This window comes from Choloepus didactylus, chromosome 12 (genome assembly GCF_015220235.1).
Source record: "Choloepus didactylus isolate mChoDid1 chromosome 12, mChoDid1.pri, whole genome shotgun sequence".
Taxonomy (NCBI): Eukaryota; Metazoa; Chordata; class Mammalia; order Pilosa; family Megalonychidae; genus Choloepus; species Choloepus didactylus.
In genome coordinates this window covers 51,151,663-51,165,631 of record NC_051318.1, presented here as the reverse complement: position 1 = coordinate 51,165,631, position 13,969 = coordinate 51,151,663, and the positions used below count along the sequence as shown (strand labels likewise).

At 34.8% G+C, this 13,969-nt stretch overlaps 1 pseudogene; it reads left to right on the top strand.

Moving 5' to 3' along the window:
* The first annotated feature begins 33 nt into the window (after positions 1-33).
* Positions 34-1,806, top strand: LOC119507363 (annotated as a pseudogene).
* Positions 1,807-13,969: the final 12,163 nt, after the last annotated feature.

Here is a 13,969-nt window from a genome sequence, read left to right as displayed (position 1 = left end):
ATTTAAAAGATAATTAGCTCTTTCGGGGATAAGATGGTGCTGTCCACACCACTCCTGGCTGCCCGAGAATCAGAAGGACTCTGCATGATGAATGACCCCCCATATTTTACGGAAAGCACAGTGTTTCCAAGGGAGTCTGGGAAAAATTGCAAGATCTATACCTACAGTAAGGATGGGACCTTGTTTGCCTGGGGCAACAGAGAAAAAGTAAATATTACCAATGTCACTAACAAGGGACTACTGCACTCCTCCAACCTCCCAAAGGCAGTTTGCCTTGAGTTCTCACCAAAAAACACTGTCCTGGCAGTGTGGCAGCCTTATGCTACCTCTAAAGATGGCGCAGCTGGAATACCGAATCTGCAACTTTATGATGTGAAAACTGGAACATATTTGAAATCCTTCATCCAGAAAAAAATGCAAAATTGGTGTCCATCCTGCTCAGAAGATGAAACTATCTGTGCCAGAAATGGTAACAGTGAAGTTCACTTCTTTGAAAACAACAATTTTAGTACAATGGCAAATAAATTGCATTTGCAAAAATTAATGATTTTATGTTATCACCTGGACCCCAACTAAACAAGGTGGCTGTTTATGTTCCAGGAAGTAAAGGTGCACCTTCATTTTTTAGATTATATCAGTACCCCAATTTTGGTGGACCTCATGCAGCTTTAACCAACAAAAGTCTCTTTAAGGCTGATAAGGTTACAGTGCTATGGAATCAAAAGCTACTACAGTGTTGGTAATAGCTAGCACAGATGTTGACAAGACAGGCACTTCCTATTATGGGGAACAAATGCTGCATTACATTGCAACAAATGGAGAAAGTGCTGTAGTACAATTACCAAAAAAAGTTCCCGTTTATGATGTAGTTTGGAACTCTAGTTCCACTGAGTTTTGTGCTGTTTATTGTTTTATACCTGCCAAAGTGAGAGCTTGCAACTTGAAATGTGATCCTGTGTTTGATTTTGGAACTGGTCCTCATAATGCAGACTTCTATAGCCCTCATGGACATATATTAGTACTAACTGGACTTGGAAATCTGAGGGGACAAATGGAAGTGTGGGATGTTAAAAACTACAAACTTATTTCTAAACCAGTGGCCTCTGATTCTACATATTTTGCTTGTTGCCCAGATGGTGAGCTTATTTTAACTGCCATGTGTGCTCCTAGGTTACGAATTAATAATGAGTACAAAATTTGGCATTATACTGGCTCTATCTTGTACAAATATGATGTACCATCAAATACATAAATTTGGCAGGTTTCTTGGCAGCCATTTTTGGATGGAATATTTCCAGCAAAAACAATAACCTGCCAAGCAGTTCCAAGTGAAGTACCCAGTGAAGAACCTAAAGTTAAAACAGCTTGTAGGCCCCCAGCTTTAAGAAATAAACCAATCACCAATTCCAAACTGCGTGGGGATGAACCACCTCAGAATATGAAGCCGTAACCAGGAAATGATAAGCCACTATCTAAAAAAAAAAAAAACAACAACCCTTAAAAATGAAAGGAAGCATGAAACCAAGAAACCTGCAAAGCAGGAGGCAAGAAATGACAAGAATCCAGATTTGGCACCCACTCCTGTTCCACAGAGCATACCACAAAATACTATCTCTCAGTCAACTTCTGGAGACCCTGAGACAAAAAAAAGAAAAAAAAAAAATCAAGAACCTAAAGAAGAAACTGAAAGCAATTGAACAACTGAAGGAACAAGAAGCAACTGGAAAACAGAAAAAAATCAGCTGTAGAAAATTGAAAGAGAAAGCCCTTCTGCAGGAATTGGAAGAATTGGAATTGGATATTTAAAGATTCACAGAAAAAAAGTTGGTTAACAAAAATCAGTGCAAACACATCTTATGTTAAACCCATTGGTGTACATGAAGTATCCATGTACTCAAATGTTCACCTATGATTTTAACATTTTTCCAAGACTTGGCATGTGTGAAAATATTTAATAATGTCTGTTAAATTGAATTCTTCTATCTGTTTAATACATGATTTAGAAAAGAGACTCATGAATTTTTAAGCTAAGCTTGAACATATTGAAAGATAAGTGTCATTCTTTTTTAGTGGGGAACAGTATTTACCATATAAATGAATAAAGATATTATAAATATAAAAACAAGATAATTGTTTAAAGCACAAGTAGTGACAATGTGTTGTGGGGATATAACAAATATAGTGATAAAATCTATGATAAAACTAGGACAAAGCCTGAGAAAGAAGAAATGGATGCATATTGTTTTAAGGTTCATATTATATGTGAAGTGGTATAAAATCACCTTAAGGAATATTGTAATAAGTTAAAGATGTATACTATATATCCTAAGAGGATTTCTCAATATTGACACTATTGACATAGTATAAGCATCCTTATTCATAAATTCACAATTGTTTGAGAACAGAGCACTGCACTATATTAGTTTTATTTGGGGGCCAGTTATTTTATCAGGTGAACTATAAATTTGGTCTGATTTTCAGCTTGTTTACATTCTAGTGCTCCTTGAACATGTTTCAAATGTCAATTTCCAAATCCATTTTTCCCCTTACTAAGTCTCTATATCAAGGCCAGAGCTCACTTACAAAAATAGCTTTCCTTTCAACTGTTGAATTTAACTCATATTATTGCTTGAAAGTTTTCCAAAGTCAATTTTTAAAGTCATCTTTTTTTATTTGTCTATATTTCATTTAAACTAGGGGTCTCTAAGTAGTCTATCCTTAATTGAAAGTTTCTGAAATGACCTCATATAGTGTATATCCTACTTTTCAAGGACCCATTTATTTGAATTTTGAACGCTTATCCTATTTAAATTTTCTCCTGGCTTTTCCCACTCTGCTGACTTTAACAACATTGTCATCTATCATGATAGCAATTAATTAAAATATCTGATGAAATAAGCATTTAACAAAACCCTTAATTTTGAGATATTTCTGTCTGTCTGCCTGAGGTTTAAGAAAACTTTTCATTATTTAAACTCAACTTGGCTCTAAACCAGGGTTTAAGTTCAACTCATATAGGTCCACACTTAAAGGAATGTGTACAATGAAATTGTTCTTTTCCCTGGGGGGGGGGGGATGAAACTAAGGAATAAATGAGGAAAAGAGGCAAAAGAAAGAAAGGTTTAAGCAGGCAGGAGAAGGAAAGCAAGTGGAGAGCGGCAGGGTGTAAGAAGGGTAGGTTTCAAATGGTTTGAGTGAGACTAAATTATTTGTGAGCAGGTGTTATTAGAAATCTTTAAAGTAAGGTATCACTAGAGCGTATTCAAGAGGAGGTATCTGTACTTTTCAGTCCTCAGGATATGTTCTGGTTTGCTAAAGCTGTCATTATGCAAAATACCAGAAATGGATTGGCTTTTATAAAGAGAGTTTACTAGGTTACAAATTTACAGTTTGAAGGCCATGAAAATGTCCAATTTAAGGCATCAACAAGAGGATACCTTCACTGAAGGCAGGGCAATGGCATCCAGAACATTTCTGTCACCTGGGAAGGCACATGGATGGCATCTGCTGCTCCTTTGCTCCCAGGTTCTGGTTTCAAAATGGCTTTCCCCAAAATGTCTCTGAGCTTATGTGGAAATAATTTAATCCAAGGTCTCACCCACAGTTGGGTAAGTCACATCTCCATGGAAACACTCAATTTAAAGTTTCCACACAACAAGATTGGATTAAAAGAGTGTGGCTCTTCTGGGGTCCATAACAGTTTCAAACCAGCTCAGGATACAGATGAACAGAGTTGACCATTGATTGACACTTGGCTGACACTATTATCTAGCGTTCTCTTTAAAACTATTATTTCTGATATGTCAAAAGCTGTCAAACGTTATTCTTGGTATCTTTAGTGAACTTCTGACATTTATGTCAAGGTAAGTGGAAAAATTGGATTTTAGTTAGTGCATATATGTGAGGAAGGATTTTTGCCTGGAGGAATTGCAGCTTCTATATAGATGAAGTCATGACACACAGGAAGGAAGCCACGGCCATTCTAAAATATATGCTTATAAATGGAGTCTCATTTTCCCAACCAATCATGGTAAGAAAGTGATTTTACAATTAACATCTCAACAATCTTTGGTCTCAGAATTTCAGACTAAGCAAGTGTGGCAGCCCCTGGCCTGAACAAAACAGGCCTGGAGTCCTTGGTGCACAGTAGTCTGCATGACCTAGGGAGCAATGTTTAACCTGTCATCTTTGTAAGCCAGTAAAGAGAAAAAGGGTAAATTGTAACTTTAAATGGGAAGTAAGCAGGAGGTGAGAAACTCTTGGTCTCACAAAAGAGCAAGAATGTTAATCTAGTCTATCTGCTTCCTGGCCCCCAAATGTTACCACTCTTCTGGTTATTTACAAAGCCCCATAATTCTTTCCTTCCTGCACCACCCCCATGTCACAGGATGCTCTCCCACCCTTAGCAATGTCTTTGTCTTAAACCCTTATAACTGGCTTGCTGTCCTCTTTCAATTGTGTGGCCAACTTCCCTGTGAAAGTGGTACCCACCTGGCAAAAAAAAGCCATTTGATTTCAGGTGATTTCTGCTTCCCTGTGAGTAAGCCCCAAATAAAAGTCATGTTTCAGAAGATGCTTGGCATCTTCTTTGGTCTTTTGACTGGCAGAGCCCCCTCAGACTGTGACAGCAAGTGACCCTATTTTGCTCTTTGACAAGTCAGAGAATGTTCTGAAAATTCTGGTGAGGAAACAAAGGCAAAGACTGGCCAATTACCTTTGCATGAATTAGTCATCAGGTAAATACACTTGAAATGTTAATTTTTAGGTTTGGCTTGGGTTTGGAGACTCTTCAGGTCTGTGCCTTCATCCATTCCTTATAGAGTACTCTTTCACACAACTGAGAATGGCAAGTAAACACTAAGAAAAATACTTGAGACAAAAGTTTTATACATAGACAAACCAAAGAAGTGTAAAATGTCATAGTCAATAGTAGCCTAAAGATACATAACTAATTATAATATGGTAGCTTTAATGAGATCATTGATAGGAAAATGAATCTTAGGTAAAACAAAAAGAAAAACAAAACAAAAGAAGAAACAACTAAGGAAATCTAAACAAATTATTGACTTTGGTTAATTATAATGTATCAATATAAATCCACTAATTATAACAAATGTACCTGTTCCTGTTTGCTAATGCTGCCATTATGCAAGATATCAAAAGTGGATTAGCTTTTATAAAAGGGGTTTTATTTGGTTACAAAGTTACAGTCCTAGGGCCATAAAAGTTTCCTACCAAAGCATAAACAATAGGGTACCTTCAATGAAATATGGCCAATGGTGTTTGGAACACCTCTGTTGGCTGGGAAGGCATGTGGCTCCCAGGTTGTGTTTCAAAATGGTGTTCTCCAAAATGTCTCTCTCAGCTGTAGCACTGAGCTCCTTCTGTCTGTGTGCTGTTATAATATGCCACTGAATTAATAAAGACCCACACTGAATGGATGAGGCAACACTTCCTAGGAAATAAACTAATCAAAGGTATTACAGTTGGGTGAGGCACATCTCCATGGAAACAATCAAGAGATCATACCCCAATTAGAAAGATTAATAAGTCTGCCCCCACAAGATTGCATTAAAAAATATGGCTTTTGGAGTACATTATATATCCAAACTGGCACAGAAAGACACTATTGTAAGATGTTAAAAATAGGGAAAACTGAGTGTCGGATTAAATAAGCTCTTTGTATTGTTCTTGCAATTTTTTGTAAATATAAAATTATTATAAAATTAAATATTTTATTTTTATGAAGCAAACATAAAGCAATGATAATAAGCAGACTAATGTCAAGATTATTTCAAAATAGTGGTCTCCAAATGCAAATATCTAATTATTTTATTCAAAGAGCTATTTGTTTATAGATCTTGGTATAACAGAATAAATAAAAAAACAGTATCTCAATAAAACAAGACAGAGCTCAAATTATTGAGAGAATCACCTGGCAAAGATCTGAAGGAATATTGGTGTAAGGGCACAAAGGGCCTTGGCACCTTTTTGCCATGGAAAATTGCAAAGTGACAACCTTCAAAAAAAATCAAGGAAACCTCCAATTTTTGATGCTCTAATAGCTGTACCTAAAAGAAGGATTTGTTGCTTGCTCTGAGGTAATGGCTGTGCTTGAAAAACACAGTCTCTCTGAGCAAAGCAGAAAATGCTGACCTTATGTAGTGTTTGGAGAGGCATGAAGTTCAGGGATTGGCAGACTTTCAGAAATGGAAGTGTTTTAGAATGGTTGACCTTTACCTGTAGAAGCATGTTTAATGGAGTGTTGCTGTTGTTTATTGGCTGACTTCCAGAAGCATGGTTACTAAAGAGAATTGTCACTGATTTCTGAAATTAGTTTAAAACCAATTCCACTGGTTATATTTACCATGTCCACAGAAAAGTATGTTTTTCCTAGAAGTTTAGGAATTTATATTGTCACACTAAATAAGATATAGGTATTTTATTGTTAGACTTTTTTTTTTGATAACAAAAGGGTCTGCTGACTTCTATAATGATTTCTAGCTTTTTACATCTTGTATACAATCTGTATGTGCCAAAGCTATTTCAGTATTATAGATCAAGTCAGAGGATATAAAAAGAAGAAAAGGAAAAAAGATATTAGTTAATGGTGTTTCCTTATAATTTTTACTGAGTTCTCTTCTATTTCAATGAAATATATCAATCTACCAAGACTACCTCAGATAATTATGATCCATTATTGCAATGAAACTGCATTCACTTCCATTTCATCATAACCATGTATTCTAGCAAGGCGATCAATGGAGTCTGCAATTAGATATCTGTCCTTGGTAATTGTTTCTCATTATATTTAAAGGCACTATAAAGTGATAATAGTATATCATTATAATTATAGCTGCCAATTTTTTTAGTTTATATAATGTTTCAACTTCTGAAGAGACCATATATCACAATCATGATAATAATTCTGTGAGATAAGTTAGGAAATGGAGTAATATAGCTTGCAAGTCCTTTCTTAAAATTTAAATTTAGAAATATGAGCTTCCTTTTACAATTTTTAATTAGAACATAATTGTGAAACAAATCACTTTTACTTAAATGCAGTTTAATTAATACTATGTTTTAAATTACCTCCTCATTGTTTATAATAAACTGAGAAATAAAGACTATTTAAAACCTAGGCCATTAGTCAATAATCAATTTAATTACTAAACTGGATGGTCATAGGTTACAAATAAGATTAAATTTGAGGGAGTTCTGCTTCTGGCTATGGCTTTTTTTTTTTTTTTTTTTTTTTTAGAAAAAGATTCTCACAGAGTACCACAAGGAAAGCTGCACATAATATAGATGTCTTTTATAAGATTTCAAAAATTCCAAGACAGTAAAAAAAATGTGGGGCCAGTATCTGGAAGGACAGGAAAGTCGAGAGAGGTTCATGTAAGGCTGTCTTTTCCTTCCAGGCAATTGCCAATTCCAGAAGGAAATGTCCTGGCTGAAAGGATGAGAAGCTGAATAGAATTTTCATCTATCTCATTAATTTGGAGAATACAAATTTGGAATTCAGAGCACATTAAAAGTAGAGGCCCCTGGCCAACATTCCAGCCTTTGAACTTGACCTTATAAGCTATACTGTAAGAGTAACAGAGAATTGAAAAAAGACCCTCCCACAATGCTTGAAACAGCTTCACATCTTTTCAATTCTTGAGTCTATTGACAGTCTGCCTTTATTCTAACCGACTTCCGGAAGTGAAAGTCCAATCTTGAAAATTAACATCATCCAGAGCTTCAAGTTATTTTAAGTCTTCATTCATTCACATTGCCTGACATTATATTTCAAAAAGATACAGCCTACAAGAAGATAGGAATTAATTGTTAAATAAAAGAATAAAGAAAAAAACACACAGACACATAGGTGTTCCAAATGGAAGAAAATTACTTCATTGATAAACAAATACCCCCCCGCCAAAAAAAAAGTAAGAAAGAAAGAAAAAGAGAAAAGAAAGGAAAAAAATAAGAGAGGACTGAAAAACATCCCCACGTGGCTTCACTGGATATTCTCCCTAAAATAAAGAAATTATGTGAAATCTGCAATAATTTTTATAGAAAGTAGAATGGCATGGAAGACTTCCCTTTCCATATATAAAGCTAGAATTAACCTGGTATTGAAACCTAACATTGTTAAAAAAAAAAAAAAACAGACTAATGTAGAAATAAATTGAGCACCCCCACCCCCACCTAAGACCTCTGTACTGAAAACCACAGAATATTGATTTAGAGTTTATTCGTATTTTCTGGTTCATATCTGCATTCCTAGCCTAACTGCCTCCATTAGGAGGACTCTTTTTATAGGAGCCCTTGGTTGGGGCCTTTTCCAGGTGCGTCTGCTGAGATCTTATCATGGAGCCTTGAACACACTTTTCTTCTCTACTCAGTATTTTTCCATTCTTAGTCCTTCCTCCTCTTGTTTTCCTCTGGCTTCCAGTTCCATTAAACAGCAGAAACCTTGTGTGCTGGGTTCCCTTGGCAGGAGATGACCCCACATCTATGCTAATACAATTGACCCTTGCCCAGGGTTAAAATGCAGCATCTGGGACCCAGGGCTTTTTCCTATTTAGCCTCTTGTTTCTACCATCACAGTAGATGATAAAAGCTTTGACTTTGCTTTCATTTTGACTTAATTTAATTGATCACCTGGACGCCTGGCATCTCCACTCTCTCCAGGTCAGATCTTCAGAGAATATAGAAGTCTTCCATATATTTGCACATTACATTTTAAAAATAAAAATGATACACATTAGCAAGTGCCAGGAAAATCTGTAAAATGACTGCCGTTATACATTAGTCATCTGCTATAAATTATTTTTGATAAAACCATGATAAAGCTGAGAAATAATTAGAAACATAAAATGAATTACTGATGATGACATAAAAATACGAAAAACCTGGTAAAAACATGATACTACACCCAAAATATACACAGTTACATCTAGAATAACTAAGAAGATCTTGAGCACCCTTAGGTAATACTTGTTTTGGTAATATTTTTCCCTTTATATTTTGAAAACTATATGACAAATAATGAATTTTAAAAATCAGGAAATGCAGTTGTAGTCACAATGAAACAAAACCATTGACACCCACATACACATTAATACTAATGTGAATAATAGAACTTTGTGTATGTAGGTATTGTTTATAAGTTTACAACTATGGGATTTATATTTAATTATTAAATTAAATATTAACATTAATAATTAAGTTTAACAACCAGTAGCAGAGTGATAATATAATATCAACATTATATGCATATTTATTATATATAATAACAACACAATGATATTATACTTAATAAATCATAAATCACTAAGTAGTGACTTTAAATATATTATTGCAATTAATAGGTTATTATATATTAGTTATAATTTACTGACAAAAGTATATGAAATGGGAATGTCAGGTTAATGTTTAAAATACAATTAAGGGCAAAAATTATAGTGATATATATTTTCAAATTAAAAAAAAATACAGCTCCTTCTCAATTTCCTTGGCTTTTCTTCTTCTTGACTTGCTGTTGTAATGCCTCAGGCTTCAGTCCTTTGTTCCTGTTTGTTTCCCAGCTGCTAAAACAAATACTGTAAAATGGGTTTGCTTACGTGATGGTAATTTATTGACTCATGGTTTTGAAGATAGGACAAGTCTAAAATCGGGGTGTCAGCAAGGCGATGTTTCTTTCAGAATATTTTGTTATTCTGGGGCTTATGGGTGATCCTTTGTCCTTGGTTTTTCCATCATATGGCAGTGCACATGGCAGTATCTTCTCTTTTCTCTTCAGGGTTCCACTGACTTCTAGCTTCTGGCTGCTCCCCTCTCTGCACCCAATTTTCTTTGCTTTTAAGGACTCCAGCCATATTGGAATAAGGTCCACTCTCATTCAGTTGGGAACACCTTGACTAATGATATCTTCAAAGGTTGTCTTTCCAAATGGGTTCACAAGACCAGCCCTTGGAACCTGAACATGCCTTATGTAGGGACATGATTCAACTCAACACTCCTCTTCTCTATCTATACTCTTTTCACTTCATCTAGTCTTATGGTATTAAAAAACATTTTAGCCTACATTTCCTTGATTTAAATATCTAGTCCAATCACTTTTATATGCCACTTCATATTCCACAGTTGTACTTTGATGTAACGTAGGCATTTCAAACCTAAAATGTCCCAAACTGAACTTTTACCTTGTTAACCGACAATCTCAGTTGAAGGAAACCCATCCTCCAATCATCTTTGACTCTTCTCTTTCTCACATGCTCTATGTTTCAGTTTTGTAACAAATTACTACACAGTGACTTTAAATGACATACAGTTATTACTTTATAATTCTGAAGGTCAGAAGTCCAAAAATAAGTCTTACTGAGTAAGATCAAGATTGCAGCAAAGCTATATTCCTTTTGGTATGTGCTGGGGGAGAAAGCCTCTCCTTGCCTTTTTCATCTCTAGAGGCTGCCTACATTCTTAGGTTCCTGGTCCCTTCCTCCAGTTCCAAAACCTGCATTGTCATATTTTCAAATCTCTAATTCTGCTTCTATGCCCATATCTCCTTCTCTTGCAATGACCTTCCTGCCTCTGTATTATAAGAATATTCGTGACAACATTATGCCAACTCAGGTAATTCAACATAATCTCTCCATCTCAGAATCCTTAACTTAACCACATCTGTGAAGTCCTTTTTACCATGTAGCATATTCACAGGTTCCAGGGATTGAAATGTGGTCATTTGAGGGTCATTATTCAGTCTACCACAGCCCAAATGTAATATCTCAATAAATTATTTTGATTCTACCTTCAAAATAGATTTATATTCCAAACTCAAACACTTTCTCTTTCAATTTTACTGCCCTTGTTATGAGTCAACATCATTTCTCAACTTAATTATTGCAGTAGCCTCTGGACAGATCTCTTTTGCTCAACCCATTGCAGTCTATTCTCAAACCAACAGCTAAATTAATTCTTTTAAAATGTACATCTGCTCGAAATGCTGTAATGTCAGGAGCAAAAGCTATATGCTTCCAATGGTTTACAAGCCTGACACGCTCTTGCCCTCATCCACTACCACTTCATTGTACACTCCATCAAGCTCTCTTCACTCTAGTCACATTAGCTTCTTCGTCATGCGGGGCAGATTAGGTGTGTTCACTCCTCAGGGCATTTAACCTGCCTGTTCCCTCTGCTTGGCATTTTCTTCACCCGGATATCTCTGAGGCTAACTCCCAACCTCCTGCCATACTTTTGCTCCTATGACCCTTATGCATTGATGCCAAACCTGATTGCCCTTTTGAAATTGTAAACTTCCACACAACCCCCAAGGCCCATCTGTTGCAGTTTCTGGCTGCTGAATCAAATAACCATGCAATGTGTTGGCTTAGACCATGGAAATTAATTGGGTCATGGCTTTGAAGCTAGAAGTCCAAAATCAAGCTATCAAAAGTCAATGCTTTCTCCCAGAGAACTGTGGCATTCTGGAGTTGGTTGTCAGTGATCTTTAGTCCATAGCTTTTCAATCACATAGCAATGCACATGGCAGCCTCTCCTGATTTATCCTTTCTCTTAACTTAAATTGGTTGTTGTAATACCTGATAATTTTTAACATCAAATATATGAGTAGCAATTCCATTATGATAGGTAAGTGCTATGCAATTACATAAATAGAATAATAGGAGCATTATATAGCAATGCATTATCATTAATAACAATAACAGTGAAAATAATAATAATATAATGAGGAAGAAAATTCAAACTTTCCCATTCTTACCTTTGCATCTAAAAAACAGAAACTGGATTTTATTTGGATATGTCTAGTGCAAGGAAGGCATAGATACCAAACATATCCATGTCTATCTATCATCATCTGCCACTCCTCAACCCTCTGTAGTGGAAAAGAACCGTATCTTGGCTTTTGAGGAATAATATACACCTTGTACATTCAAGATTTTATGATGAAGTCTATGCCTATTTTCAAATTTGACTATGCATATTAAATGAATCACCAAGGGATCTTGTTAAATTGCAGACCATGCTTCAGTAGGTCTGAGGTGGAGCTGATATTTGCATTTCTAAATGCTCCCAGGTGATGTTGAAGCTGCTAGACCATGGATTAACTGGGTAGCAATGTTGTATAGTTATCCAATTTAAGCCAAAAGTATGATATAAATTGACTTAGAATATCCATATACTGAATATGACTTCTAGCATATTTATTTATATATTCTAGTCCTGGAATTTCTAGGAAGCACTAGAAACTAAATGAAACAAAAAAGCAATTAGGTATTACAGTAAAATATATAAGAACGGATTCATAGAGAAATGTGGTTTTTATCTTAATATCACTGTGAGCTTATTCAGAAACATTCCTGAATTCACAACAGAATTACTGTGTCTTATATTACTTTTTATTCCAAATATATATATATATATAAAGTTAAGTTACATTATTGATTATTAAAATTTAATCATATACTCAGACGTGGAGGTCATTTTGTGGTTTTCTATATTAAAAGAGGAATGCATTTTTGTTCATACAGTATGTGTGGAATTTTGATGCAGATACAATGACTGGACTAGCATTTAAATTCTATTTCAAAATTGCAGGATGGATATTCCACCTAAGAAGAGGAGGTTTCCCTGGAGTTAATTTGCTTGGAAGATTGTTTTATCCCAATATTGATGTTCTGACACACAGTTTTTTTCTTGACACAGTTTATGTGATGTTTATTCTAATGTATTTGTTTAAAGGATAAGGTGGGATTTACTGTATGTAGATGAAGTTTATGTTAAGTACATTAAAATAAGGAAGAATCTGTTCTTACAATAAATGAATTTGATTTATCTGGTGATATTATTTAGTCATATTAAAATTAGAAAGGTATTTAATTAGAATATATTAAAGGTGACGTTTCATTTAGTTTTGAACTATAAAAAGTTCATTTTTCTACCTTAAAAATAATTTTTTTCCACATTCAGTAATTGGTTTGTTATAATGCACTTACTAGCTTTGAAAGTTTTTGCCTCTTAAGATATAATAATGGTTTTTAAAAAGCAGCCAATTGATAATTTGCATTGATTTTTCTAGTTTTAAAAATTGTATGTGAAACAAATTCAGTGATCTATTTATGATTGAAAAAAAGAAATTGCTCATAATATGTATTTTTTCAAGACAATATATTTTCCTATTTCTTAAACACTTTCAGCCTCATTAACTTGACTGTGTAGTATTACATTTGTTTCTTTGAAGCTTTACTACTAATATTTTACCAAATAATTCACAATCTACATCAGGGTAAACAAAAATATAATAGATGTTACATTGTTGATGTCCCTTTCCCTTTTGGTTACTCATACAGCAATTTGGAAATGTTGATGCTTACCCCTAGGGTTCCCGCTTAAAAGTGTATCACTTCCCAAAGGCAGGTAACGGCAGGTGTTTCCCATGCAGGTGTTTGCCTATGGAAAATCACTGCAAGTTAATGCAAGTCACAGCAGCCCTTCCAGCAACAAAAAATAACCCAAAGGAATTTTTCAGGTGAATGTGAGCTATAGGACATCCATAGTCTATGTGCAAATTAAACATTGAGCTTTCAAATTGGAAACTGGCTATGCCAGCAGATCCCTTTGTGTATAAAAACAAAAGATGCTGGTTTGGTGAAAAGTTGAACAAAGCATAATTTTTTTTTGAAGTGGTAGGATAGGGCTCTGTCATAAAAATGAGTTTTGATGGATGTGAAAACGAGTAAAATATTGTGGGATTATTGTAAAGACTGAATTATGTGGTCATACAAGCCTATGTACTATTGTAAAACCAAAATACTGTCCTGTGCTTTCTTCCTTATCTAGTTTCAGCTTAGTTTTTTTTTGTTTTGTTTTGTTTTGTTTTTAATGTTCTGATATACAATAGCCCATATCAGAGTCATGCATAGGCTTTAATAATGATGGATCATAATGGTTCCCAGATAGT